General features: G+C 30.5%; 1 protein-coding gene across 2 annotated transcripts in view; it reads left to right on the top strand.

Annotated features, from left to right (window-relative positions):
- The window catches only part of LOC143048350 (uncharacterized), a 172,112-nt gene that overhangs the window by 22,082 nt on the left and 133,437 nt on the right, over positions 1-16,593 (top strand). The window contains exons 1-2 of one of the 2 annotated variants that reach the window (XR_012969798.1): positions 4,766-4,784; positions 11,548-11,786. The gene's annotated coding sequence lies outside the window, so the exon portion shown is untranslated. Of the gene's footprint in view, positions 1-4,765; positions 4,785-11,547; positions 11,787-16,593 lie in introns of those variants that run through there. The other variant, XM_076221994.1, reaches the window with a different exon arrangement.

Raw genomic sequence — 16,593 nt, 5'->3', positions numbered from 1 at the left:
CTTATTTGTGTACAAAAAAAAGTGAACGAAAAACAAATATGTAACACATAAACAAACGATATCAACTGAATTACAAGCTCCAGACTAGAATGTTCATAATATACTTAATGTATGTTCATAAAGAAATTAATAGAAAGCAAAAACATGGGAATTTTGGAAATAAAGGAAGAGTGATAAAAAAAATACATTTTCCTGTCCCAGAGTACCTATGACTTTTGATACTTTTTCTGAAATTCTCAAGTCATTAAATCTTTTACAAAATTCTTCCTACAACACTCAACATACTTTCAACCACAATCCGAATGCCCGCGATTTCGCTGGTGTGTTCTAGTGTTTTTTTTAAATTTTCTTATACATATTATAGATCACTTTGAATATTTTACCGTTAATGTTTGATGTTTGCCTTTTTTGCCACACTCATGATCTCCATACAGTGTCATAAGCGCTTTTAAAGTCTATAAAAGTGCAAAACACATTTGTAGCTTCTTACCAAATACATTTGTAGATTCTTACCAAATAAATTTGTAGCTTCCTACCAAATGAAAAATATATAGTTGTTAAGGTAGTACCTAACACTTCAGGGAGATAACTCTGTAAAATCAGACAAAGAATAATTTGCTATACTGTCTAAAGCTTTCTGATTTTTAGTTGTAGTATGGAGCAGTTTTTTAGTCTGTAGTATACCCAATGAAAATATGAAGGGGATATGGAGTAAATGTACATGAGACAATATTAATATCAATACACGATGATGGTAAAACCCAAATATGGAACGTTTTTATTGTTGTCCTTCATCTTCAAGTCACCATAAAGGCATTCAACAATGATTAATATTTCTCATTACTGGTAGTAAGTTCAAGTTAACCCTTCGCTTTTGTTTGAGCAGAATTCATGGTTAAAAATCATACAAAGCTACACTCCTATTTTATGACTGTGTGTTGATACTTTTAAATTTAAACCTATTTATTTATAGTGGATTGGGAAACACGTAGTTGTAACTTATATTAATCCCTTTCCACTTTGAGGGTGCGAGTGCTGCCTTTTAGCAGAATTAGCATTCTCTCTTTCGAAATCTACAAGGGTGTCTTTCACATGCAAGAGAATTGGCTCTCTATTAACACGGGTCAGCCATTTATCGTCCCCTCCCGACGGATTGTCATCGTTTCTCAAGACCACACTCGCAAATGGTGTCAAGGGAGAGCGGGAACGGGAATCGAACCAGGAACCTTTGTGTTAGTAGTCCGAAACACTAACCACTACACCACGACTCCCCATCTATCTGTGGAAGTATATGTTATAGTTCATGAGATTTTGTTCATAGATGCGTCTTGAATAACCAGGGGGTCCTGATAAACATAATGTTATCTTGACCTACATTTCACATATGAGTGACTAATTAAAGTTTGCGTTAAAGTCCATATCTAAGATACAACTCGTGGGGAAATAATATTTTGTCAGTACATGCGTCTGTAATAGTCAGAATCGAGGGTACTAAAAGATATGTCATTTTGAAATAAAATTCATTGATAAGGAAATTAGGTGAAAGGCTGCATTTAAGTCCATATCTGAGATGAGGAATACAAATATTTTGTCAGTTGATGCAACTTTGATAGTCACGAGTTTCAAAATTTCAAAATCAAGTCTTGAAAATGAATTGAATGATATTCCAATTCATCAACTGCACTTAAAAATTTATTCGATTTCATCAACTGCACAATTAAGTAATATCTTATAGCATTATCATAACTAATTGGATTGGACCAGTTCTGTTAATTTTTATAATATTTTGCACTTTTTTTACTCAAAAAGCCTCCATATTTCCGGCCCAAAAAATTTGTGCGTGGACCAATTAACTCTCTTGAGTTTCTATAACTGTAACATGTCGAAAATTACCTTATGTATTTTTGAGTTATCTCTCTTTGTATAGACTTCAGTATATGAAGTGAAATTGGGAAATTAAATAAAAACAAAAAACAATAGCATTTATATATTTTATCAAATCATATGTATGAACAGTATGATACAGTTTGAATATTTTGACCAAATATTATTTAAACGTATTTTGAATTATTATTACTGCGTTCTAGTAATTAGTGAACAGGTATAAATTGTTCACTACATTGTATGTTTTTCACTGTTGATAAAATGGATAACTAATTCATCGACAGGTGTAGTTATGTCTTAATTTTGTGAACAAGAATATCTGAAGATTGAAGGTAGGTGTATTTGGTAAATATTTATAATGATTTTGAAACGACTTTCTCATCCACTTGACTTAATAGTAGATCTTGTCTTGCTGATCATGTTTCCTTACTATAGTTTCTATGCAACTATTTTAATTATAAAGATATAAGGCAACAACGCAGAAAAAATGGTAAAAGTCATCATTAAAGGGCAAATCCTCTAATAAGGGGTCGTCAGACGATTTCCTCCATATGACTTAATTGTCGATCTTGTCTTGTCATATTTGCTTATTTAAGTTTCTACCTATGATAATGATATATAATACCTTTTTATGATATAAGACAAAAACGCATTAAAAATGTTTAAATCGTCATCTGACGATATCACCGGTTTGACTAACTTATAGATTGTGTCTTTCTGATTTTTTTTGCTTCTTACAGTTTCTCTTTATCTATTATAGTTTTTAAGAAAATAGGCAAACATTTAAAAAAAAAATATGGTAAAAGTCGTCATTTTACTTAAATAACTATTTTAAAAAGTCGGCTGACAGTATTGATATGAATAAACAATCGGTAAATCCTATCATTCTGAACATTTCTGTCACTGTAAGATTTTCTCTATCTGTAAAGGCTTTCAAGATAACAGACAACGCATATAATTTAAACCAAGCAGGCTTATCGAACATTTGTTTGATACCCAAACGATGATTGTGGCCAAGTTTGGTTAAAAGTGGCCCAGTTGTTTCAGAAGACGAGAACATACGACTTAGCCATGGCGTTGTCAGTTTATTTTCGCTTTATGAGTTTGACTATCCCTCTGGTATCTTTCGTCCCTCTTTTTAAGCCCTTTTGATTCATTAACATAACAACAACAACACATAATTTATTAGAGTCTCACCTCTTTAAAAACATTTGACATAAAACACAATATAAAATTTACAGATCAATTTATAAAAGAACCACAGTTATGAGAGACACCCATTAAAATACATTTATATAACATATATAACATATATCAAGATATCTTAGGATAAAACAAAATATAAAAAAAAAAAAAACAATTATAAAAATAAAAAAACAAAAACAAACAAAAAACATTATATACACTTATTACGAGTATAAAATACACTTTCTCTTAAAAAGTACTTCATCGTAGATTTTGGCTGTAAAATAGCAAACTCTGTCATCATGAAACCCAAATAAAAACTGTTCCTCATTACTCAAATTGCTTTAGCTACTTCCTATATTTGAACACTGTTAAAAAATATCTTTCGCAAATCTGCATATTCTGGGTAATCTAATAAAACATGTTTTTCATCTTCAATTACATTCAAATAATGTTTTTATACAATTAAAACAAAACCTTTCAATTACATCTTTACCTTCATATCTGCCAGTTTCAATTTCAATCTGAGCAACACCTGCTCTAAATTTAGCATATGCACTTCTATATTCACCCGGCACACTAAAACTTAAATATTTTTTCTGTAGAATAATTTGATTTAAATAACCTATAAGTATGCAATTTACTCCCATTAAAAAATCTCATAGCCTTATGTTTAACAGCATTTATACATGAAATTTCCTTAGTGTCCAACATAGAGGCACCATAGTCAATCACTGACCATACCATTGAATTGAACAGTTTTGTATATACATCATATTGAAAACCAAGCTTTATATTTTGCTATTGATAACCCTAATGCCCTACTGGCAGATTTGGCAACTGCTTTTGCCATATCCTCATAAATGTTTTGTTTCTGTAGTTTAAAACAGTATTAACCTAATAAGAATACAATCAATATTATTGCCGGTATTTGTTTCTATTGGTTTGTTTGTACTTTTGCGTTTGGTGTGTATTAACGGTTGTTGACTCTCTCTGAGCGTTGACTTAATAAAAAGGGTTGGGTGAGATATTTAAAAAAAAAGGCAATAACATTTTAACAAGGTCAAATGTCTGTCTCAAGTCGGTAACCATATCGGTAGTTGTCTATATAAAGATAGTAAATACCTTTTATTCATGCAATTTAGTGTTGATTGTAGGTGTTTGATAGTCTTTTGATTATGATGTTAAAATATGTTTTGCTGATAAACAATATCAGAAATATGTAGAAATAAAATAAAATAAAAGATATTTGCAAATTTGGTCTTCTTGTAGTTAATTTTCGAAAAATAAAGAAAATATTATTTTTTTTAAAATCAACTTGTAAAAAAATAAATATTTTTGTTTGAATGGAGTCAGGTAACCGGATATAATATCCAATTTTCAATGAACCCTAATAATCCAGTCGTTCGGGTATATTTCACTCACTTCGATCACTACATAAATATCTGGAGGACATTGACCGTAAGAGGGCGCTGTATTATTCCAGTTAAATTTTCAATGACATTTTGACGAATAGTGAGCATCCACGTGTATTTCGGTATTCTTGGGTTTTTTCTTACTGTTAGTTGTTCATTAACGGAAACACGTGGATTTTTATACCGGTTCGAGCATATTTTTTCTTTCTAATCGGACTTTTCATGAACAAGAAACGTGAGTGTGCTAAAGGACGTCTTGAAACAGGTTTGCCTTGACAAGTGTCTATATTAGGTTAAATAGTAAGTTCTAAAAGAAAAGGTCTAAACCTTTAATTTTTTTTTATTTCATTCAAATGATAAAAGCTCGAGGATAAAAGTAAAGTTAGAAGCTATTTTTTTTTTTTATTAAACAATTATTTCCTATTTGCAGTGTTCAGTGCCAGTATATTTTCTTTTGACAAACAAAATGTGTTCTTCGGTATTTTTCAGAAAGTAATATTTTTTTCATTAAGCATCAATATTTATATTACTAAAAAAAAAGTATTATCCAATTCCGTATATCAATTTCTATTTTTCATGTATGAGTAAAATAAATTGTTGATATCTAGTCAAATAATCAAACATTATTTACAATTATGAAACATAACCTATAAATGAAGTATTTCACAGTATTTGTTAAGTATTATCCAATTCCGTATATCAATTTCTATTTTTCATGTATGAGTAAAATAAATTGTTGATATCTAGTCAAATAATCAAACATTATTTACAATTATGAAACATAACCTATAAATGAAGTATTTCACAGTATTTGTTTACAATTTTTATTATTATTATTATTATTATTATTATTATTATTATTATTATTATTATTATTCTAGTTAACATTATTATCATTATTATTATTATTATTATTATTATTATTATTATTATTATTATTATTATTATTATTATTATTATTATTATTAACCTTATTATCATTATTATTATTATTATTATTATTATTATTATTATTATTATTATAATTTTTTTTTTATTATATATTTTTATATATACAATATAATTATTTATTCTGAATTGGGACAAATAAATGAGAAACAGTATATATACCAATATATAAGAAAATTATAAAAATTACATAAAAAAATGTTGTAATTAATGCAAACGGATAGATTTCAATGATTATGTATTTTATTTTATTCTTCAAACAATCAAATGTTATATTTAGAATCATATTCAAAACAGTGTAGCTGTGGCCATTGATTGACAACCTTAAATTATCCCATTGACTGGGGCAGATTATGTGAACGTTTGTCTGTAACAACCGCTGCTCACTATGTACTTTTTAAAGGCACTTAAACTGTGGGGTCACAAAAGGTTCTCAACACCTAAATAAAGAAATTAGAAAAACTAATCAGGAATAACACGATGTTTTGATTTATATCAATAATATAAATCAAAACATAAAGTTATTCCTGATTAATTTTTCGAACTATTTTAGTATTAAAGGCGTTAAGAACCTTTGGTGACCCCACAGTTTAAATTCTATAATAAGTAAGTAGTGAGCAGTTGTCGTTACAGACACACGTTCACTTAATCTGCCCCAGTCAATGGGATAATTTAAGGTTGTCAATCAATGGCCACAGCTACACTGTTTTGAATATGATTCTATATTATATAACGATATGTTGTTTATACAAAATATAATTTCGAGTCCATTTTCAACCCAAGTTGATTCCGTTAATAAAGGAAATCCCCAAGGATATCAGAAAATGATCTATATATAGTGATATCAAATATTTTATATATAAATATATCTAATTTATGATATCGAAAAATTATTTTTTGATATCAGAAAAAGAATGGATGATGGCTACCTGTAAGTAAACACATGCAATAGAGCTCACCATGAGCTCTTACATTAGGTCTGGTGTTTCGGTATAAAAAGGTTTTTTAAGGTTTAAGTATGTATTGTATTATAATGCCTTTCATCGATTGTCAGTTGTAAATTTGAGTATGGATTTTTGTGTTTCACATATTAATAATTTTTAGGTTTATAGTCAATATTTCTTGTAAGTGTCCGGTTCTTTTATAAGCAATTATTGGTTTACTATGAGTCAAGATTTTGTGAAATTAAGCCCAAGTGTTTTGGTAATTTTGTTTTTAAGTTTTTTTATGTTCAGAATTGAGTAAGTTAATTCTGTTTGCATTTTTTTGTATTTTGTTTCGATGTATGAACTTTTGTAAACCATTTTCCTTTATTTCGTAAATTCGTAGGTCGACATATTCTGCCGATTGGGATTCCAAGTGTTTGACGTAAACAGTAAACATGCTTTTCAAAATAATTTCTAAAAGTTTCAGTATATTGCCTTTGAGTGGGACACAAATTTCGTAATTAGTTCAGATTGAAGTAGTTCAATACTCGTTCTGTTTCGGTTCGTTAAAAATCATTTTTTGATATCAGGTATTCTATTTCTATTTCTTGATATCAAAAAGATATAAAAAAAAACATTTTTTGATATCAAGAAATGTATTTTCTGATATCAAAACATTAATTTTCTGATATCGAAAGATGAAAACGCTAATTTTTAACAAATCACACTCATATAAAAGAAGACAAATGATTTTTTGTCTGTTTTGAAAATTGCTTCTTCACCAGTTAGTTCCCAGTACTCTATTTGAAATGTATTTATGATAAACAGTTTTATAAATATCAAATGCGTTGTGTGTTATAGAGGACTTTATCTAAAAAAAAAAAAGAATAAATAGTTTTAAAGTTGTCTGGAGTAAACAATTTTGTGATAAAATGGGTCAACAACAAAAAAATGTAAATATGATAAAGTTAAAATGTTAAAAATAGAAGTAATGGGCGGAAATGGATTTCGTAATAGTTATACACCGAGGGAAAGGTGTATCTGGATAAGAAACCCCGTCGATCTATTTAATTTATACGTGTTTCAGAAATAAAAACTATGAGGTATAACAATAGAACCTGGGTGTAATTTATAATTTATACACTTATTTACAATACATGAGAAAGGTCGATGATGGCGAACGAATGACAAAGGTCGATGAGAGCGAACAAATTACAAAGTTCGTTGATAAAATATGAGCAGATATATATGAGTTAGATGTATAAGATCGTATAAGATATACCCGTGATGGCGTTATCCCTAATTGAGTGAATATAATTTACACCATTATTGAATGGTTTATAACAGTATACTTTCATCAATTTGACCCGGGTATGTTAAGGAAAACATAATAAATGCAAGGTATTCAATAACATGTAATGTCACCTTGGTGCAAGTAAACAAATTGTCTAGAAAAATAACAAGTTGATCCTACCTAAAATGAACTACATATTCCAGACGTAAACACATGTGTGTGTGGGATTTGTTTATGTCGTCTAGTATGGCTTATGTCATGCACCTATACAAAGTATTTACCTTTGACCTTTCAGGTCATTTCTTACTGTATGCGCAGTGGACATATCCGTCAATTATTAAAAAAAAACTTACTATTAAGATTGATTGTAAGTCGTGAAAAATTCAGTATACTTACGATAAATCTTAGTCGTAAGTATTTTTCTGAAATTGACTCCTGAACTCCACAAACCACCTTCCCCTTCTTTATGTATAATATAAATGAAAACCAATATAAAAAAAATCATTCTTCTTTAAGACGACGAAACAAACATCAGTTTTCGTCCAAATAAAACCGATATACATTTGTATGTTTTCCATCAATATTACATTAGGCATCAATAGTCTCATATTGTTTTTTTAGTAATATAAAGAACGTTTATTGAAATATTTATGACAACACAATATAATACATGCATTCATAAAAATCGGAGAAAAATATTTCCCAAACACCAAATGATTTTTTGATATCAGCAAAAACAAAGGGATGATGGCTACCTGTAGCTAAACACATGCATTAGAGCTCACCATGGACTCTTACATTAGGTCTGGTGTTTCGGTTGTGTAAAGGGAAAGACTATCTCGACTTTATCTGTCATAAAAAGTTTTGTGTTTAAGGTTTAAATATGTATTGTATTAAACTGCCTTACATCGATTGTCAGTTGTAAATTTGAGTATGCATTTTTGTGTTTCACATATTAATAATTTTTAGGTTTATAGTCAATATTTCTTGTAAGTGTCTGGTTCTTTTATAAGCAATTATTGGTTTACTATGAGTCAAGATTTTGTGAAATTAAGCCCAAGTGTTTTGGTAATTTTGTTTTTAAGTTTTGTTATGTTGGGTATTGAGTAAGTTAGTTCTGTTTGCATGTCTTGTGTTTTGTTTCGATGTATCAACTTTTGTAAATCATTTTCCTGTATTTCGTAAATTTGTAGGTCGACATCTTCTGCCGATTGGGATTTCAAGTGTTTGACGTAAACAATAAATATGCTTTTTAAAATAATTTCTAAAAGTTTCTATATTTTGCTTTTGAGTGGGCCTCAATTTTCGTAATTAGTTTGATCGAGGTAGTTCAGTTTCATTGAATAAAAACTTTTTTTGATATCAGGAACTCTACTTCTATTTCTTGATATCAAAATAATTATAAAAAACAATTCTGATTTCAAGAAATATATTTTCTGATATCAAAACATTGACTTTGTTATATCGAAAGATGAATTCGCTAATTTTTAACAAATCGCACTCATATAAAAGAAGACAAATGAAGTTTTGTCTGTTTTGAAAATTGCTTCTTCGCCAGTTCTCAGTACTCTATTTGAAATGTATTAACGATAAACAGTTTTATAAATATCAAATACGTTTTGTGTTACAGAAGACTTTATCTAAAAACAAAAAAGAATAAATAGTTTTAAAGCAAGGTTGTCTAGTGTAAACAATTTTGTGATAAAATGGGTCAAGAGTTAAAATGTTAAAAAATAGAAGTAATGGGCGGAAATGGATTTCGACATGTAATATGATTGTAGAGGTAGATCATTAGGAACAATAATTTTTACAGCTAATTGCAATTGATAATTTGTAATTTTGCGCTTCTTTCGGAGAAAAAATTGCTTGTAATGATTTCAACCAGCTCTATGTAATATTATTTATACTGCACTCGTTCTTTTTGAGCAGTCAAAATGCGTTGACCGTATATTTCTTTGTCATATACAGTCACTGACCTGATATCACTTTTCCTCATGAATATTTAAATAGAAATTGCCGAAGTAATTATTCATACGACCTATTCAACCTGTTTTTGTTTCCAATGTATACAACGACTCAAACTTATTTCTTTTGCAATTTTTAGAAACAAAAACATATTTCACTTGTTAATATTTTTGGTTTGCAAACTATAAATCATTATGTTTTATGCTTATTGTTGATATTTTATTTTATTCTCAACAAATTCGTTCACCATCGATTGCGGTAATGTACATGTCGTTGTGTTGTATATTTCTCCGCCTGCATGATATGAAGCCTTTTTATAAAAGGGGGAAGTTTCCCAATATTTAAATCAAATAATAATATTAACACATTAAACAACAATTGAAAATGTTTTTTTTTAGATTGCAGTATAAAGACAATAATAGTGCATGGACTTGACATATCAACGATATAAGGATTCGGTCCGAAACGGGGGAAAAGCACGACAGAGCCTCGCATTTTCCCGTTTCTAAGTCTCATCCTTATATCGTTGATACGTCAAGTCCATGCACTATTATTGTCTATATAAAAAGGAGCAATAGGAATCGCGTACATTTGTACACAGTACATCAGACGTGAAAACAATATTCAAAGATCTTTCTACAGTGTTAAATTGATGAGCTTTTAGAACAAGTTTATTCAAAGGGTCAATAAGATAAGTTAAACATTGATCGTATCTAAATTAACGAGCCCTGTAAACAACATTGTCGTTAAAATTAAGATGTGACATCCCGTTTGAAATTAGGTTTCTAGAGGTACATCTAACTTCTAAGTCCAATCTTTGTAAAGAATTTAGTTAAAGTTTGAAGTAAAAAGTAAAATCATAACAACGAATAGCTAACAACTGTTTTATAGCTAGCTAAACCTCTCACTTGTATGACAGTCGCATCAAATTCTATTATATTGACACCGATGCGTGAACAAAACAAAGAGACATAATAGGTAAAAATTTCCAAAATAGGAATACAGCAGTCAACATTGTGTTATATAACCTTAATCACAATAAAAACAAACAAAGATTTAACAAAGAAGGTCAAAAAGACATATACAAAATTAAACAACCTCATGCATTTCTTACTTATTTTTGTATTTTATTTATGTATGTGAAATATACCCGTAAAGGACTGAAATATTTTAAGTACTGGGACCGAATGGTTAGATTAACATTAACTCTGACGTAGAATCGCGCGTTTGATGTTAGAATGTTAACGTCAAACAGGTAGAGAAAAAAAATAATTTTGTGGTTCAAAGTACACAAAAATTAATATAAAACAATAACACAATGGCGGGATGTGTAAGTACAGACCCACTTCATATGTATCAAAGAAACACAAAACGTCACACGAACAAAGCACATAAGCAAAAATGAAAGATAATACAAACAACACAATGAAGGGGTGCATAAGTACAGAGCCACGTCAAATGAATATCATCAAAAACAGACAAAACAGTAAAAGTAATATTAAGAAAAAACAAATAAAAGAACAATATTATACAATTACTGTCTTTTGATGAGGTAAATGTGTGGTTTTATGGACTTTTGAAAAACTGATATTCAGGCTCAGACCAACGGCCGAAGTGAATATCAGTTTTTCAAAGGTCAATTCATTTAGAAAAACCTACTAAAGTTTTAGCAATATGAAATAAAACACGTTAGTAAGATGATAAACAAGTCAGAACGCAAAATCTATACTTCAAGACCATCGTGTATTATTTGTGAGATTGATACAGAATATTTATCAACAAGGTCTTGGTTACCCCCTATGAACTTTTTTAAGAAAAAAGGACGACACGTTCTTTGACATTCCCCTAGTTCATCAACTTTCTGCGCAGACACTGTTGACGTTTTATGGTAATTTATGGTAATGCAATCAATGTTTTATAAATTTTTCAGTTATTCCTAGATAACGTTAAGTGAAGTCTTAAACCTCACTACAGACACTAGCATAGGGAATGAGCTTGAAAATATACACACCACAAGAAGAGGCCAAGGGATAAAATCTACAAAAGGACTGTTACTGCTGTTTACATTAGATTTATTTAAAGAAAGTTGCCTTGGTGATATTTCCGTAGTATAGTTAGAGATCTCTTGATCTTATATAAATCAACAATATCCTAAGGCTTGATGTAACGGTAAGTGTTGTTAAATTTACCAATTTGATAGAACTATGATGATTCTATACGGAATTTGGCCATAAACTGCGATTTAAAACAATACAGGACCAAGTCTGCTATTAAAGGGTCGAAACTGATATTCATAGGTTTTTGATAAACGCTATCGACGAAACGTAAAAAGATGTTGTCAAGTGGGTTTGCAGCGATATGATTATCTCATCTAACTAGTATATCTAGCATGTTTATCTTTTCATTTCAAAAGAAGAATGCATATAATTTGCAGTCACTAAATTTCCAGTCAAATTTTCAAAGGATCATTTAATTATAGAAGAACATTTCTGTTTGAAAAGGTTGTGGACAGGTTACTTGAGAGGGCTATCAAAAGCACCTAATTTATCTGAAACATTTAAAGAAGGTTTTACACTAAAAAAAAATATGCATTATTTTTATTTTCATTATTGCAAAACTAAGTAATTAGCTGTACATCGTATCAAAAGAAAGGTTATAAGTGCAGAACTATTCGCTGTAGAATACTTTTAACACTATAAGCCACGATTAAACAATTTTTGATTTGTTTATGTGTAGATTATGTAGCAAATGCATACCACTTACCTTCAAATATTAGAATACGTAGATATGATATGATTGCCATTGCGACAACTATCCACTATAGATCAAATGACGTGGATGTAAGTCACTCTCACTATTTGGCTTTCAATAATGAGGAAAACCCATACCGTATAGTAAGCTATCAAATGCCCATCTTGACAAAATTGAAAAAAAAAATGCAAACGAGAAACCATTAGCCTAATTAGCTAATAGCTTTATTTTTGATAAACTTTAAACAAATACAAATATGATAATCAGCAACAAACAAAAACCACTGAATTACCGGATTACAAATAACTTCTAGTAGCAAATTTACCTGACGATATCTGGATATGGGTATTTAGTCGGATCTTAACACGTACTTGTGATTTGTTTAAAACCGGTTTTAACGAAGAAATGTCGAAATGTTCAGAACTTAATTAAATCTGTTTTTGGGTAAGATGGTGCAAGCATACGATTTTTATTGCGTCTTACACTTTGAGAAGCGAATAATCTTTAGCTACTTTATTTAAATATTGTGTAAAAACGTTAATTATGAGCTATGAAAGTCAAGTGGCTCAAGCATTTTACTGAGGAAGTTTAAAAAAAAATGCAAAGAAATATTTAAACAGTGGGTTAGATTTCATTAGTCTTTAGTATCTATAGATTAACAACTTTTGGTTATAATTATAATTTAGGATCATCATTGAAGGTGGAGCGCGATTGCACAGTTAATTAATTATATTGATGTGCCATTTGTATGCAAGAGTGACATTCCGTTGTATTATGTGCCAATTCGAAAAAGTTATGCGAGTATTGTCTCCCTTTAACAGGTTCATTATTTTATAATAAAGTTTAGGTTTCTGATATAAATTTGAATAGTTACATAATGTATCAATTCAATATATTTCAGTTTTTGTTATTGGTGTATCAAAAACATTAATGTACGAATATGATTTCATAAATTTGAAACGTTTAAAATGATTACATACCAATATAAAGAACCGTTCATCATTTTTGAAAAAGACTATGATTGAAAGTCGTATTATTTATCTTCCCTTCATGATAGATTGATTGGGAAATAAACCAGAGTTATCTAAAGGTAATCTTTATTAAAAATAAAAAAAAAAAAAAAAGGTAATCACAGAGAGAGACTACCAAGCATTTTTTAATTGTAGCTTATTTAACGATAAAACAACTTTCCACTATAAACAAATGTTACTTTATCCAAATATAAGGACCTTGTTAGCTAAATCTACAAATTTTATTAGATATTATGAATTTTTATTACAATAGATTAATATGCTACTTCTAGCGCTCTACGCTACTCGTAACAGTGGACAGTGGTATAAAATAATTACATAAAAACGATAGCAGTCAGTTTAAATTTGACTCATCATGTCGGAACGAAGCACAAAAAGTAACAAAAAGACAAAAGATACAAAGGTCCGATATATGAGTAATTATTCGCGGTAACGGAAAGCTAATTAAAAACCAATCACAATTTATAAATAAATCATGTTTTCCCATCTTAATATTCAGCTCAGGCGTTAAGCTGAAATGTGGTAATGTAATGATTTTCTACTATTTGACTATATTTGGAGTGCATGGTCTTGAATGTAGAGTTTATAATTACATTTGTTTTAACTTCCTTGTACCATCGATTTTATTTTTGATTCCGTAAAATTTATTTTGGAAAACAATACCTTTTATTTTGATGGGGAAAATTATACACAGACGAGAGGAACTGCTATGGGTACAAATTTGCCCCAACTTATGCTACACTTGTAATGGGGTTTTAAGAACAGAAATTGTATTAGGAGATTGAAAATACATTTGGTATAGAAATGGCCAGGCAATTTGAAACCTCCTGGAAAAGATATCTTGACGACTGCTTTATCATTTGCCATTATTTAAACAAAATCCGATGAAGAGCTTAAAATGTTTTCTTATATTCTTAACAGTCTCCATACATCTATAAAGTTCACCATGAAAGTAAATTCTCACAAATTATCATTCCTGGATATTATGATTATTAAACAAGGCACTGATCTTAAAACGGATATTTATTATAAAGACACTGACACACAACAATATTTAAACTTCCATTCTTGCCATCCAGCGCTTACAAAAAGGAACATACCCCCACTATCTAGCCAGGAAAATATGCACAGTAGTTGAGAATGGAGAATTATTGGATGAACGATTGCAAGAAGTTAAAGTATTTCTTGTTGCACAAAATTTTCTTTAAGCCTAGTCAAAAGAGGTATTCAAATGCCTAAACAAATCCCGATTGAACATCTACGTGAAACAAGTGAAAGATCTACCGAAAATGATAAGATACTGTTTGTTGTCACACACAATCCTCGTAACCAGAATAAATTGTCTGTAGCTAGGAGAAATTTAGCAATTCTTGGACAATATTCAAAATTAAGTACCCTTATAAACAAAGAAACGTTGGTACAAGGCAAATGGCAATCTAAAAAATTAAAACGTCTATTGACCCGTGCCAAGTTCGACCCAACCGAAAGAAAAAAAAAACAATTTAAGATGTCCAAACGCACATATTCTCGTTGTGGTACATTTGCATACATAAGTTATTAAGACAAATTTACAGATATAACATTGTTGGGCTGTTTTTTTAGACGAATTACATATATATATATATATAAGCACCTCATGTTTCTGGTTTACCATCTTTGCCGCAAGTTTATTGTTTACTGTTTGGTATTAAATTAATTTAAAGATCCATTTTGTTACATCTTTGTGATCAATTTTTCTTGCAATTATTAATGGCAGTCAGCAGGGTTTCGGAACATCAGTTTTTCGACTTATTAGTCAAAGGCGTTTTGTTAAAATATACTTTTTCACTCTTTTGGTCTTTTTGGAAAATGTTGTGTGTGCTGTATTTAGACCCCTCTACAACGAAACTTGTTTCACATGCACACGTATAAAACTGCGGTGTTTATCCAACTCAATCATAGGTTTGAACGTTGTTTTCATTTTATGCCGGCATCACACATTGGTGTTTAGACCGGCGTTTACCAAACGTACAGAGAAAATTGACAAAGTCGTTATACGTAAGTTGCACGCCAGAGGAACGCTAAGCAATCGTTAAACGCGCGTTGCATCAGTTTGAAGTACGTCGAAATACAAAGGTATACGCTTGGTGAACGATACAACTCGAGGAAATTTTTATGCAGTATAAATATTTTCATCCAGCTCAAGCGTGTGTCTAGCGTATATCTGTACGCTGCACGCACGTAATACATACGTTAAAGCGCGTTTAATGCGCTACAGATAAGTTTGAGACACGTTAAGGGCACGTTGTATACGCTTCATGATCGTTCGACTTTACATAAAACGTATGCGGGTGTGTTTGTAACAAACACCCCATACAAGAACGTCCAAGATACGACCGGGACGCGTCCCAAATACGTTCAAGAAACTTTTTCCCTCGTAGCGTTCATTCCACCTACGTTAGACAAACGCCAGGCATATGCCAACATACGTTTTTTGAACGCCCGATAAACGCTAAGGTACGCTTCTCGAACGACCATTTACACGCATTAAGCTCGTTGTGCCCCAGTCACACTGTCACGTTTTATTCCGTTTTAAAATGCTACGTTTCAACTACGTTTTGAATAAAAATGTCCCGTTAATTTGAAATCTAGGGTTTACCAGGGTTGTGCTACGTTCGTTTGACGTTTTGCTACGTATTTGTACGTGTAGACCCACGTTTCCACCACACATTGATAGGTTTTGATACGTAGTAAGCACGTTTTGTTACGTTCTGTTAGGCTTTGATACGTATTTACTATGTTTCTACTTTGTTTCAATTTTCGCTACGTTTGTTGTTGAATTTTCAAAACACTTCTCGAACGCCCATTTACACGCATTAAGCTCGTTGTGCACACGTTACAGATATGATTGACAGGTTGAATGTATCCAAAATTACTAGCGTATTGGCAGCGTACACGATTTTTAACGCACCCGGCGTACGTTGGAGCTATACGCTGATGTGTGACGTCGGTATAAGACTTGTTTATATATATATAGATATAGACAGACACGTTTGACATTCTTCTCTTTTTATTAACTGAACAAGGTGAGCACATGCAGAAATCATCCCATACGTAGGGTCGAACTAAAGGCTGCATGCATTTGGACCAAAATGAGTCATGAAAATTAATGTCTAACATGTATTCAAATATAGATAACATACTTTCAAATGTTT

This window comes from Mytilus galloprovincialis, chromosome 10, assembly GCF_965363235.1.
Source record: "Mytilus galloprovincialis chromosome 10, xbMytGall1.hap1.1, whole genome shotgun sequence".
In the NCBI taxonomy this organism is placed as follows: Eukaryota; Metazoa; Mollusca; class Bivalvia; order Mytilida; family Mytilidae; genus Mytilus; species Mytilus galloprovincialis.
Note: the sequence above shows the minus strand (reverse complement) of the source record. Positions and strands in the feature narration are given on the sequence as shown.